General features: G+C 43.8%; 1 long non-coding RNA gene across 1 annotated transcript; it reads left to right on the top strand.

Annotated features, from left to right (window-relative positions):
* The first annotated feature begins 2,052 nt into the window (after positions 1–2,052).
* LOC148037604 (uncharacterized) lies at positions 2,053–2,807 on the top strand. Its single transcript, XR_015690793.1, has 2 exons — positions 2,053–2,131; positions 2,276–2,807. It is a non-coding gene; the product is annotated as an uncharacterized LOC148037604 (long non-coding RNA).
* The last annotated feature ends 3,193 nt before the right edge of the window (positions 2,808–6,000 follow it).

The raw sequence follows: 6,000 nt of genomic DNA, 5'->3' as shown, positions 1-6,000 counted from the left end.
ATCACACTTCTGGAGAGCTATCTTTGAAGCCATTGGGACTCAACTCTGTTTTAGTACAACTTACCATCCCCAAACCGATGGTCAAACGGAGTGAGTCAACCAAGTCATTGAGGATATACTAAGGGCACACTGCTGCCGTGAACCAAAAAGGTGGATTCAATACTTGCCACTGGTTGAGTTTTCCTACAATGTTTCCTACCAACAAAGCATTCAGATGATCCCTTTTCGGGCATTGTATGGGCATGACTGTCGAAGTCCTTTAAAATTCTCAGATCCAACCTTGAGGGTTGAAGCTTCAAGGCAGATGCTGGAAGATATGGATGACCAAATAAAGTCAATAAGCCGCCAAGGATAGACAGAAGGCATACGCGGATTTGAAACGTCAAGATAGAACCTTCGCTGAAGGAGACATGGTCTTCATTCGCGTACGCCCAAAGAAGAGTTCCCTATCCTTAGGTGAATGTAAGAAGCTAAGTCCAAGGTATTGTGGACACTACAAGATCCTCAAGTTCCTAGGACCCAATGCTTATAGACTGCAACTCCCTGAGAACCTAAAGGTTCATAATGTATTTCATATCAGCCTACTGAGGAAGTATATACCTACTCCTAGCCATATACTTGATGATCAACAAGTTGTAATGCCTAGCCAAGAAGTCCTTGAGCTACGGCCTGACAGGATCTTAGATGTTAGGGAAAGACAATTGAGATCCAAAACCTTGAGAGAATGTCTCGTCTAGTGGAAAGATTATCCCGAGGAGGATGCCACTTGGATGGATGAAAGTACTCTCAACCAAAAATACCCTCAGTTCTTCTCGAGATGAGGATATCTCGATTTCTCCAAGGGGGAGAGAATGTAATATTTTCGCTTGAAATATTAAGGAGCTTTGATCACTGCACGCCGCAAAAAAACTATGCAAAATCATCTCCCGTGTCGACTAATGACGGTGGCCAAGTGGTTACCCCGCTGTCGTAGATTTCGTGTAAGGGCTGCCGAACACAGAGTTCAAGTTGCAACAAGGAAAGAGACTAACAAGAAGAAATCGAATTTTGGATGCCAAAGTTCACTATATTCCTTGTCAAGTGAGTTACATGAGGTCCATGTTCAGAAAAAGCTGTAGTAACTCATATCCAGCTTTACATTTAGATGTTCGAGTTTAGTTTTGCCATTGTTTTTTTTGTAACATCAAGGACCTTGTTGAATATATACAGAAAGATAGAATCAGGAAGGGAGTCAAATGGATCACAACACATAGATGAGGCTGGTTTCCTGTCGGCATGGAAAGAGATGTGCGACATAGTAGTGAATGCTTCAGAATTCGCTCTGGAGCTTCAGAGCCTTTGCAGCAAGCGGGCGAATGTGATCGACTGCTCTTTCAAACCAATGAGAGACGGATTCTTTCAAATGCCCTGAAAGATTCTTTCACCGCAGGAGTATTGCAAAAGACAGAGACTGAGGCACTAATTCAGCAAAGAAGCTCACATAAATGAATTGAATGACCCTTTGTAAGGTTTCTGCCAAAGCCAAGCCTTCCAGAGGTCAAAAATATCTCATGGCCGATGAACCGATTCGCCAATAGTTAATGAAGCAAGACTGAGCACTCTACAGCCTGAGCTCTTCACTAAAAACAGAGCGTTGTTCTCTGTGGCATTTTGAAGAGACATTCAGTGAACTGATACGCTAATAGTCAATGTAGTCACTAACCAGGTCGAGAAGAAAGCCTCGCTCTGAGGCACTTTACAGAGATGTTCGATGCACTGAATCACTGATCGTCAATGAAGCAAGGGCGAGCAGTCTCCACGCAAAAAGCTGCACTCTATTTCCAAAGCTTGGCATTTCCGTTCCTTTTGTTATGTTAACATTCATGTGTAAAACCTCCAGTGGTTTTTCTCTGCTCTTCAGGATCTTCATCTTCGTCTTGGTATTCACTCTCCACCAAGCACGTAATAGCAATCTGCTTATTGGCAAATTTTCTTTTCAATATGACTTCCTCTCTGCCTGGTTTATCTAACTCCTCGAATGGTTCAGCTGATCCCTTCAAAGAAGCTTACTTGCGAGGCTCTTCATGAAGCATATCTACGCAAAGGTGGTTGTCGGCAGAGCCTCGCGTGGCGTATCTACGCAGGGGGGCAGGTATAATAGGAGAAGGAGAGGCTTTTATCTTTCTTTTCTCCAAAAGCTTCTCTCTGTGTCCCTTTGTACTGATTTAAGTGATAAAACGGCGCCTGCGTGCACTTCTCTCTCCGTTTAAGTAACAGATATGGTGGCTCTGCACAGACAAATCTGCAGAAACCAGGTGATAGAAGCGTGTTCTCCCAATCTCACAGCACAACCGGTGTGGGTCTGTGGAGATGGACCCTTCACAAGAGCCAAACCCTCCAGAAAGCAGAAGGGCCCCCCCCATAAAACAGCCCAGAACAATGCTATTATTTTCGGTGGTCGGAAAGTGAATCGGGTGAAAGAAAAGCAAAAACTGAAGGAATGATCCGAACAAATGATTGATAATTTGCTGAAAAACATGAAGAGATCCATGAATCCATCCCTGTAATCAAGACGTGCCGGTCCATGAAAGGAGGGCTCCCTCTGATGACGTCACCGTGAAGGCATAAGAAGAGAGTTCTCAAAACTCTCTCTTGAGACCAGGCCGTTGGGAGCCCAAAACAGTGATCAAAAACCAATTTAGCATGAATCCTGCAGTGTCTTTCAACCAGTAAAAGAAGGCCCAAGAAACTTTTGTGCTTTTGAGGAATCTTAAAATTCCTAAAACAAGAGAACTACTCCACTGCACATCTGCTTGCTCAAGTGCCTTCGCAACTGCAGAATTCCAAGAGTGTAAAGCATGGGTGAATGAGAGTATGTCAAAGCCCACATGTATATAAGTCACAGACCTCCACTCTGACAGAGGAAAGTCTTCCTCATACATGTCATCACCACCATAATCTTCACAACAGAAAGCATTTTCATTCAGCTCATCTAAACTCATCTCGAGTGAAATTTCTCTTAATAGAATTGTGGCCTCATCCAGCTTCCCTTTCACCTTCAATGCCGTAATAGCTGGCATTAACTGCTTGGTAGGTCTGTGAAAATATTCCCTCATTTCATCTAGAAGTTCCAGCACCATTTTAACTCTGTTTGCTTTGGCAAAGCCATTAATGACGATTTCAAAGGTCACCCTGTTTGGTGCCATATGCATGTCCTGCATCATTTCTTAGATATCATCATTGAAATTATCAGCTTGATAATGTCCTTTGGCATCAGTTTTTCATATTTTTCTAATACACACACATCATGCATCCAAACAAAATCATACACATGCACTAAGGGAATATATACATTGGATACGGATTATCGAAATGCATCACACAAACAATGAATCACACGCAGAAATTAACACAAATGCACAACAAAAGAAATGGAGGTGTATACGACTCGGATGCGCAGCAACACGACACCGCGCGCGCGATAAAAATCCCCATCCGCGAGGTGCAATCAAGGCCGGGGTTCAAAACCACAAAGCCGCGTGAGAACACCCTTTTTGAAGGGGCAATTGGATAATGATGAAATTTAGGCAGTTTTTTTTCTAATTATCCCTTCCCCTAGCCAATGCATGGCTGGAGGAGAGGGAGTATGAGAAGGGTAAGTGAGGTGTGTGGGAGCTTGAGGAGGGAGAGGCATGCATAGGCCATGTGGTGGCTACCTCTCCCCCCCTAAGGCTATATGAAACCCCCCCTGTGGACAAAGGGAGGAACAGAGAGAGGAGGGACGGAGGCTGCCGGCCTGGCTGCACGATTGTGGAGAGAGGAGGAGGGACTGCTTCTGCCGCCGCCGTGAGAAACGCCACCGCCTACAGCGCTCCTGCCGTCGCCATTTTTCCCCCCCAGTCATCAACCCCTTTCCTCTTCCCAATCATTGGTCTTCCACGTAAGTTTCTGAAGCACAGAAGCTTCCTTGGAAGCTTCCATAAGGGGCTTCCTTAAGCCTTGTTTTTACATGCCCTCCCCGGTTTAAAAAACCGGCTTGTAAAGCTCAAATTCCTGTGCAAGAGAATAGGCATCGACCTACAAGTAGCCTCGGAGAGCGGGAATAAAGGCTAGGAGGAATCCGTGGAGTCCATATTTCACTACGTCCATGATGACTCCAAAGTCCAAGTCGCAAGGTGCACGCGTGGAAGCCTCGGACCCAAACTTGCACATGGACATCACCGCAAGTCCTCGTAACCAGGTTCTTGGAGTAAATTCCGCATTGGGCATGTTTAAAATTTCATAGGGAAGCTATGAATATAAATTGCTTATTCATCTTGCAAGCATAGTTGCATGTTGCTATTTTGGTGCATTTCCAAAGTAATGAGTCTAAATACCCATTGCTTAGGGCAGAAGATGAAATTGTTAAGTGCATTTTTGATTGGCCATGGAAAGAATAAAGCATTTGTTGCATTTAGGCAATACCTTCCTTGTTGTGATTCGCATGAGGGAAAATCGTTGACGTCTGTTAGTTGTTGTCTGAAAAATTGCATAGCATGGGAATGGAACCACGGACTTGCAAGTTGCATGCAAAAGATGCTTGGAAATGGATTAAGTCAACACTAGCCTTAGTCTTGCATGAACTTCATTTATGATGTTGTATCTAAGGGTCATATGTTACATATTCGTAAATTTCATTTCATCGAGTTGCATTTAGAAAAGATTGCATGGCTTATCAAAGCATGAAATTCTAAAGCTTAGACAAAAGGGTTGTAGGCATGATTCTTTGATGTAAATCCTAGTAGGTCCTATGTAAGTTATTCTCCAAATGGTCATGCGTATTGACTTTAGCAAGAAAAGATAGGGTTATTGTAAACCTTTTGGTGCGTAGAAGCAATGAAACGTATGTATGCATGTATGGTGATGTCTAGGAGCTATTTACTCCTTTAGAACAAGTTTAGCATCTCTAGGGAAGGACCGTTCCCTGTCGCAAGACAAGTAGTCCAATTTAGCTAAATCACCTAACCCGCAAGGGATTCATATAGGCATAACTAGTCGATACGATAAACACCTCAAGTACTAGCTAGGGCTTGGCACATTAGAAATGTAGCCTAGCATCGTACTTGGACGCCAAGTCAAAACCCAAGGACCCTGCCCACATTCATGGAATGTTTGGGTCAATTGGATGCCCATGTAAACAACGATCTAGGGTTTCTACCCTAAGGATCGATCGACCTAATGTTAAAACTTAGATTTGAGTTTGGAAACCCTAGGACCTCGGCCTAGTACAATTAGGGTTGGGTTGGGTAAGAAGACACCCTAAACCCTACATCTTGTCTAAACAAAATTCCTTGACCAGGAAACCCCATTCAATGGGTGAAATGATCCCATGAGTTAGGTGCGACACCTGTGCAACAAGTTGCAACGTCGCAGGGCTTTGTGGTTTAATCACAAGAGAGATTTGCCACTCCTTGGAATAAGGTTGGTAGGTTCTACGCAAGTCTAACTTGCAGGAGGATGAGTAGACATCCTGTTACATCACCTTTCTTGGGTTGATTTGCCAAGTTAAGGAAAGTTATGTTTTGCTTGACAAGCAATGGATCAATCAAGTTAGAGAGACACGGTCGCCAAGATTTATTATCTTAATTTAAGAAACACTAAGGTGTTGGTTAATTTGGATTAACAGGGTATAACCCTAACCCAAGGATACAAGGGTACACAAACAATAAACCCTTAGGGATCTTGCCAAGTCACAATTGATCCCAGATCGAATGTTGGATGCATTCGGAGAGCAGGATTCACTCCTTAGCAGTTGGCCAAATAAACGACCACTAGATTGATTGTGTTTGTAATAGCTTAGGAGCACTGTTTGCATTGTTTGCTCAAGGAACTAAAGATGGAAAGGTAACTAATGCTTCAAGTTGAAGGCCTGAAGGGAGAGGCAGCATCAGTTACCCCTGACTGTCTGTTTGACTCTAACCAAGGGGATTGTTAGCCACGCCGGGAATGTGGACTGAACTCGCCGCGAGAGGTCTCTCCGTT

Source organism: Lygodium microphyllum, chromosome 4 (assembly GCF_053477565.2).
Source record: "Lygodium microphyllum isolate KBCC chromosome 4, Lygodium_microphyllum_v1.1.10, whole genome shotgun sequence".
Taxonomy (NCBI): domain Eukaryota; kingdom Viridiplantae; phylum Streptophyta; class Polypodiopsida; order Schizaeales; family Lygodiaceae; genus Lygodium; species Lygodium microphyllum.
Note: the sequence above shows the minus strand (reverse complement) of the source record. Positions and strands in the feature narration are given on the sequence as shown.